Below are 8876 nucleotides of genomic sequence, written 5' to 3'. Positions count from 1 at the left end.
ACAATAATTGTGATACTCACCATTACATATCATTATCAAAATTAATAAAAAAGCAGCGAATAATGAATCAAACACAAGAATTTAAAGAAGTTTTGGTGAAATATTGAGAGTGAGTCTACCAAATGTACAGTGTGTTTCACGTAACTTTACGACGCCTGCGCCAAATGTACGCATCGAAATATACAAAACTCTATATAAAAAAAATTCACATTTAATTATTTAGTTTTTAAAAACCCATGACCGTAGTTGTCAAACTAATTCATGTTTTATTGATAGTCATAACTTGTTATTTTTAGAAACAATTATCATGTGTTCCATCAAGAGGCGGAATGAATATGATCCTAATCTCTCTATCTTAATGACTGACTACCCAAAAACGTTGAGATTTTTTGAAAGGATGAACAAACTAGAGAAAACTATAACATTTTTCAAAATTTGTAATTGAATTTCTATAGGAATATGTATTCTCGCTGGCATGTTACAGGCGCAGGCCTACAAAATTATGTGAAACACCCTGTATATTTATACGATATTTTTAAAACTAATTATAGCTCAGTAAAAATCTGCGTTTTCAATAGAAAATTTATTTTACTAAAATATTTAATAAAATACTCTATTTTCCTCACCCTTTTTGAGATGTTTTCTAAAATTTTTTGTACTTAAAATCAATTAACTAATAAAAGTAATAAATAAGCTAACCATCATCTGCGAACAAGCAGTGTTGTTCTGTCATCAAAATCTGTACAAAAATGTTGCTAGTTTTAAAAAATAATTAATAAAGTAAAAATACAAGTAATCATATTACCCCGTGCAGAAAAAAATCAACAAGAGAGGCGAAATTTTCTTAGGGCTTTGAGCGCCAAAATAGGTTAATACGCCACTGGCTACATTAGACACTATTCTTAAAATTATTCAACACAACAAACAAACATACTTCTGAATTTATTTAGACTGCTAAACTGATTGAATGTAATGATCTAAAAAAACTAAATTTTAAATTCTTAATTGTGACTTTTCCTTGACATAACAATGTCGTAGGACTGTTTAAAGCTTCTTTGAGATATAGCTTCGGAAGAAATCTCGCTTGGTATTCAAAAATAACGACATTTTATGTCAGTTTGTTTTTTTTATAAAATTGAAGAAAAAACTAAAATACGAACATTTGACGCCAAAATTAAAAAAACAAAACAAAAGTGAATTAAAAAAATGGACAACAGAATTACAGATAATGAAGAAAAATGAGAAATAGTTTTGAACTACCTATGTATCATAGGAAATTTTTTCTATGAAGATGTAGAAAAGCTACATCTGTGATTTTTTTTCAGTTCTTGCAAGTAATTTCCTGGGTCCATTAATATTCGGTCCACGTCTCGGTCTCGCTGCAGCGCCTCTGAAAATGCTCGCAATCCATTTTCGGTCGAGCCACAAAGCCGATAATGTCCGTAACAAATTGTTTGTGTAATTGCGCGCGTTATCTGATCGCCTCCCTGCAATAAAACTTTGCGTTTGTTAAATATCTTCGGACAATCGCTCCTCAACAATGATGGAAACTCACACTGTCCGTAACGGTACCGTCCATTTTAATTGTTTGTTTTTCTATGTCTATTTTTAAAAGCACACACTCATCCCTTTTAATGAAGTACAACATTAATCTTCTCAAACGTTGTGTGATAAGAGGAATCGCTGAAACAAACACAAGTACAAACAAACCATGATTGACGGCCAGTCTTTGAAAATTATAGGGGCCCTTTTACGGCGGAATTAATTAATCGATAATAAAACCGGAGCTACTCCTCTAATTTGTAAATATTTTTCAATTAACCAAATTTATTTTAATTATTCGGATATTTGAATAATTTCTAAACCGGGTCAGGTCCACCGCTCCACAGGGGGGCTCCGGTGTTTTCCTCCTCTAATTGGCCGGTCATTGCGACATTGCACCGAGAATGCGGACAACGATTCCCGAAATTTTCCTCCGGATTCGGCTCCGGACTCATAAATCTCGCTCCGGTGACGTCACTGACAGTGAAAATGCCGAAAGTGGAGTGAAACCGAGCGGTCACGTGACGACTTTAATTGTATGGTAGCACTACCATGCGGTGCAATAAAACGAGAGATATTTAAGCATTATAAGTATCGGAAACTTAGTATATAATTATAATTAATTTATTGCAGCCGTAGATGGCTGCGAGGATTAGAATTTGTTTTATTACGGGACGGAGGGTTTTCCGAGCGCCATTTACGATGATTAATTATAGGTGAATACTCGTGCTTCGATCAACTGTTACTAATCTGAAATGGCGCGGGAAACGCGAATAATTTATTGATAGCATCGCACACGAGAGTGGAAAATTATTGTACATTTCCAGGCGAACTAATCTGAATGAAAATGTGCGAAAAACTAATCGATTACTGCGGGCGGAAGCCATCAAAAGAGCCGAAAATTACAGATTAAGAGAAGGAATTTTATTTCTTGGAAAACGAGCAGTTTTTTCAATGAATCTGGAACTAAAGTAGCCGATGGCAGTAAATATGCTAACTGGGTTACAACCAAATTTAATAATTGATACTAATCGCTTTAAAGACCAGAAAATGCAAAATTTTTTTAGAAAAATTTAAAAAAAGTTGAAGTAAGAGAATGTGTTGTTTAGTTCGTGGCCTCACATAGAATACAATAGTTTAGCCAAACAATTATTTTTTATTTTTAAGTATAATCTTCTTTCAGTTACATATATATCTACCTTGTCAACCGGGGTTCCGAAGTTTTTATTCCACCCTTGTGAGCCGATTCTTGTAACTTGTAATTTTTCTTTTTGAAGTTGTAATGTTTTTTTAATAAATTTGATTTACGAGTATATCGTATCTTTTTTATTTGAATAACAGACTGAAGTCCAATTGTTACACAGGCTGCCTTAAAATTGGCGAATTTCGAGTTCGAAGCATTGTAGAGAATCAATTCAGTAGTCCAAATGTAGAAAAAAAAATTAAGACTGGGTTTGAAGATAACTGCGTTTTCTTCAGGTGCAATAAGCTAAAAGTTTCAGTATTTATTGCGATTTATGGTGTAGATGATTGTGGAAAATTATAATGTAAAACATTTTTTTAAACTAGCTTTATGTTGGAGTAAAAAAATCTTAAATTTTGGTAATTTCCGTCTGATTTAAAAAAAATACGAAAATTTAATTTTTTGTTACACCAAAATAAAGCTAATTTTTCGAGAAATTATTTTACACTATAATTTTTCACAATCATCTACACCATAAATAGCTATAAAAACTGAAATTTTTTGTCTGCATTTGAAAAAAACGCTATTCAAAGTGAATCTGAAATTCACCTTCAAACCTATGTAGTATGTATCTTTGTGGGGAAGCACTCTTTATTTTTTTTCTACATTTTGACTAGTGAAGTGATTTTCTACAACGCTCTGAACTTGGAATTCGCCAATTTTGAGATACGCTGTATATTGGTTCATAAAATCCAACGAATTTCTCTAAAATAGCTCCAAACATTGATCAAATCCGCTTTTTCCGGTGAGCTTTTGTGCTCAGAGAAGGTATCGTGGGGCAACTATTTTGCCAATTTTTTTTCATACCAAAAACTTGTTGAAATATAATATGATATGTTTGCTTTTCTAAAATCCGCAAGGTTTGAACTATCTCAGACAAGTTTCATTTGTAATCTTCCAATACCCTTCTGTGTACTTTCTTGACCGTTTCTCCAAGAGAAACAATTTTTGACTCTTCTGGACGTACAATTAGGACCTGTTTGGTGTCATGGAAACTCCAAAATACTGTTTTAGCCATGTTAACGATGAAGAAGATGTACCTAATGTCGAATCTCACGCATTTTTAAATAATTAAAGTGTTCAGTGTAAAAATATTTTTTTTTTACAACACGACTTTAGGTTTCACTATTTCTTAAATAATCAAGAACTTAGAATGCTTGATAAGACAGCAATTAAAAATTACTTGACTGAATGTGATAAAATTTTAATGACACACTACGAAAGGATAGAACTTCAAGAAAACATAAAAATTAATGAAAAAACCTAGTTGCCACATCACGTTTTTAATTAAAAAAAATGTCAACTACAAACCTAAGGGTTACAAGTCAAAAGTTTTTTCAGAAGAAATGCACAGATAGATGTGCATTTTTTACCTGGGAACTCTAACACGAAGCGTAACATAAATGCGGATTTCTGATTCTGATGGTTTTTCGATAGATGCCTTGAGATGGAAGCAGTTTAAAGATCTTTCAATAAAATGGAAAAATTAAATATTTGGGAAATCAGTCTGAAAAAATTAATGAAGGAAAAACGAGACAAATTGGGTTGCAAGAAAGCCCCGAGACACGAGCAAAAAGAAGAAAGTGAAGAATACCAAGCCGAATGAAATAAAAGCGAAAAAATAAGAATAGATTAGAATGCGGATTGATTTTGACCCAATTGCTGAATTATTTGACACCGTTTTGGGCCCACATTTTGGTAGCAAATAGCTGTAATGAGTTTTTTGTTTCGTCGAAGAGTTTATTTCCTTATAAGCGTTTTCGCAATTTTTCGGCCGCACCAACAGATTCGTTCCGGCTAGACCGGCCGGTTATTGTTTCGCAACGTCCCGACATTACCATTGAATCAAATCGCATCGAGTATACGTCGAGTTGTTTGTGATTTTCGAGCCAATTACGTTAGAAAGTTGTAATCTGCGTAGCATTCAACTTGTGGTAAGTGGATTGTCGCGCGTTTTTCTCCGCGACCTACCAGAGAAAGAACAATAGGGACGCCTTTTGCCTATGCTAATATGTTCATAAAATCAACACAATGTGATCGTGATTGCCCAAGGCCGTCCATATCTTATTATTACTTTAATCCCTGCAAATTTATGGAATTTTACTCTTTGCCGGATAATACAATTCTTCGCGACGCGCATTGTACGAGAGAGAAATTTTTCGTTGATAAAAAGAATCCGACTTACATGCTCGCCTGGCGGTCACGAAGCAATAATTGAGTTATTATTATAAATATTTATGGTGGCTCATTTACATTTAACAAGACCAGTGGATGGACCCATCAAATTTTAATGAAGCAGCTCATCTACATTTTTACTGTTTTTACTCAAAAAAATTTCAGCTTTGATGCCCACGATTTTCGAACTGCTCGAGTTTACTAGGTAAGCGGCGCATCTTCGGGCACCTTTTCGGTTTTTCCAATCTAGGTCACTATTTTCATCAGTGTTCAATCTACTGTTCGCTAAAAAACTGGCATACAACATGACATTCGAATTCTTCCCTCACATTGTTGTTCTTTCAAATTCCGAATTAATTTAATAGCTTAATTGCTTCGATGTCAACAACAAGTAACGGAAAATTGGATTTCGACAGCCTCGCCTCTGTCTCGAATTTACGACCGCGGTTATAGCAAATTGTGACATCGTTGTTTTTCTCGCGGACTGATGATAGACTTGAATGAAATTTTTCGCGATTAAATTGATTTTCCTCGTGGGTTAAGTGGTGTGACATTAAATGGTTAGCTTTATGGCTGGCATGGCTCTTAAGGCACTTTCCAATCCTTTTCCTTATTACAGAGATGCGCAACGAGAGCCAGCGGCGGCGCAAACGTCCGTACAACCCCCAAAAACTCAACTTTGCAATTTCTGACAAACAAAACAAAAATTGACAAATTTTTAATGACTGCGTCCGAAAAACAAGTGGAGACTTTAACGGTAGATGAGAGCATGAGCCCGAACCCAATCGTCTGCTTAGGAAAAAACGAATAAATTGAAAACCAAACAGCAATGTTTTTGTGATGAATGGCTGTTTGCCTCCGCCTCTGCCTTGTCTCTAGTGTTGTCTATCATCAAAAGCCAGTCTCTGTCATTACAAATACCACAGTCATGTAACTTAAACAGCTTAATTGAATTTTTCGTCTCGGTGTATCGTTCCCTGAATGATGCTAATTAAAAAACCTCACAATGTTTCCATTCAGAACCCTACAATATTGTTTCATTTACAATTACACGAATCGAGCGCCTGAAACAGTTATGCGTCCCGGCAAAAAATTGCCCCAATGGCCAATGCATTCACGAATTTGACCGTAACACCTCTTCAATATTAAATACAGAGATAAGTGTTATTTAATAATCATTCAAGTGGAAACAACTAATTCCGAATGGAATCTGCAAGGCGTGGACTAGATTCAGCCAAAGCGAAAAAATCCAGTAATTTGATGATTTCGGGGGGATTCGATTCCCAGCTCGGGGCAAACCTATGATTGTTTTTACGGTTTTACGTCCGTAAAATATTGCGATAACGAGCCTTGACACTTAATTAAAATCCGTCCCAACCTCAATCCGACATAATCAAAATAGGTTAAATTAATAAAAACAACAAAGAGTCGGCGAGAAAGGTTCGTGACTTTGCGTTAGCTTTGTGTTTTTTTTCGTGAAAAATTTTTCGGTTTGCGATTGCGTAATTTACGCTCTTCTTGCTTATTAATATTAATAACGCACTTGTAATGCGTTGGCGTGTAATGTGCAATTACGTCTAATGCGAAATGTCGCGCTACGTTATTATTAACGTTTAAATTGTGATGGTTTTTGCATAACGACGAAGAAAACCTGAGAATGTCCAATTATTGGCCGAAACGTGTAATCTGTTATACAACGGTGACCATTGTGGTTAATGAACTCCTGGATTTTCGGACAGACGTAGGCGAATCGTTACGCACACTTTTTTATGTTTGTTGACAATTGTGCTTTTGTTTCGGACGAGTAATTGCCAATTAATGGCTTCAAGATCGAATCCGGCGGACTTGGCCATGGAAATTTATGCGCTTTTTTGTCTCATTAAATTACCCTAAAACATTCAAAAAAGCCACGACCGAGCTCCGGTTGTTTTGTTTTACTTTCCGTATATTGGGTGTTAAGTGTTCCGATTAAAGTAGCTTTCTACGAAACTTTTAATTAATAAGAATTTGCATTTTTATCAATTGCATGCTTAAAACCATTAGTTTTGAAACTCTCCAGTCGAGAAAATTTTATAACAATCAATGATTATAATTTAAATAATTTTTACGAGCAACTTTCTTTAGTTAATAATTCTCGGCTCTTTACCAATTTAATCGCTCCAGGGGGGCCTAATAAATTCGCCTAGGGAGCACGGCGTCGAAATTCGATATGTGAGTTATGTAAAGCAATCGAGGCCGGAAAACCGCATTAACATAACCACCGAAATGAATTTATGCTAATTTTTTTCCTCAATTTCAGGCCATATTGCAGAAATCGCTGATCTTACTAGTCGTATTTCATTCCAACGTAAGATGCTTTTAATTAAAACAAATGAGACAATTTATAGGCGCTAGCCAGTGTAACCAGTTTGATTTTTAAACTAGGCCTACGGCGCGAAATTTGCAGTTACGCAACTGCCGTTAAATCATAAAATAGTTATTAGAACCAAATTGTGCATTGATCGGGCGTTGAAGTCTCCCACATGTTTGTGAATCATTCGATTTTTCTAATGAAATTTTTATCAAAAAGCCGAGGTAGCCGCCTCTTGGGGCGGCCATGGCGGTTCGCGTGATGCCCCCGAGCGTTCAGTTTCTCAATGCTGTTCCGTGACCTTTGCTGATTGGTTTCTATCGAACTCGGTGCAGATATGGGGCAACTCCTTATTTCGCTCCATGTACTCTGTTCTATTCAAATGTAATTCAGATTTATTATCTGTTCTGAAATACGCACGAAGGCCATTCGATATTGCATTGTTGCGGCAAATTGCCCAATCACATGCTTTGACTGCGAGATATCTTCGGATTAATTTGGGAAAAAATACACGAAAAAATTGAGATAATTTTATGGGTTCGGAACAACGTGTAGAACAATGGCAGCGGCAATTTGTCTCGACTATTTGATCGATCGCGACATGCGCCACAATCAAATCAGATTTAGATTTTTTGCAATTAGTGTAACAATGCAGATAAAGACATAAAAGGGTTTTTAATAAGACTGGCGCAACACTTGCCATTACCACAGAATAGTGCGTTTGCCATATTTTAGCGATTAGATAAATGAAACACTTCAAATGTTTAGAATGTGGTTTACTTTATTTAATTTTAATTTGATTTATGTAAATAACAAAACTGTAGTTGTAGTTTATTTTTGCTAGTGTGGGCTGTAAGTTTGCTCGAAATCGTTAAACCCGGAGTCGTATAAACCGGAAGCTCCTAAACCGTAAACGTCTGACATAACATTGGCCATAATCGGAATTAGCATAAATCCGGTGCCACACGGCGTTAAATAATACCTCGTCGTAACACTAAACAGCAGTATAAGCGCCATGCCGCACCACTAACAAGCCCACAAAAAACTTTTACGCGTGAGAATCGAAAATTTTACACGCGACGATAAAAACCCGATAAATATTTCCTCCTTGGTTAACAAATCGCGCGTTTTATTAGCAACCACTGCGATAAAATGAATTCCGGAAGTCGCAACAAAATGCTAATTTTCGCCACTTGATTGAAGAGATGTGTGGTGAAAGTCCGCTCGATCTATCAAGTTCACGATGGGTAAAAAGCGTTTTTTGCGATTTTTTCGCAACGACCATGACCGCCTAAGTACCAGCGATGGGTTCCAATGGTAACGCAATTTGTGCACAATTTATCAAATGCATTCCTTTTACACTTGCGGAAACGTAATAATCGTAAATCGTGAATAGTTAGAGGAGCACACAAAGGATGCCAGATGAGGACGCCCTCGCAGAGTTTTTACAGACTGGAGGAATATAATTATGGAAATTACGGCACGACATTGTCATTTGTGAGCAACTAACGCGACCTTACGCAACCATTCGATTAGAGATGCTCAGCAGAAAACCAATTAGAAATT

Source organism: Tribolium castaneum, chromosome 5 (genome assembly GCF_031307605.1).
Source record: "Tribolium castaneum strain GA2 chromosome 5, icTriCast1.1, whole genome shotgun sequence".
NCBI classification, from domain to species: domain Eukaryota; kingdom Metazoa; phylum Arthropoda; class Insecta; order Coleoptera; family Tenebrionidae; genus Tribolium; species Tribolium castaneum.
Note: the sequence above shows the minus strand (reverse complement) of the source record.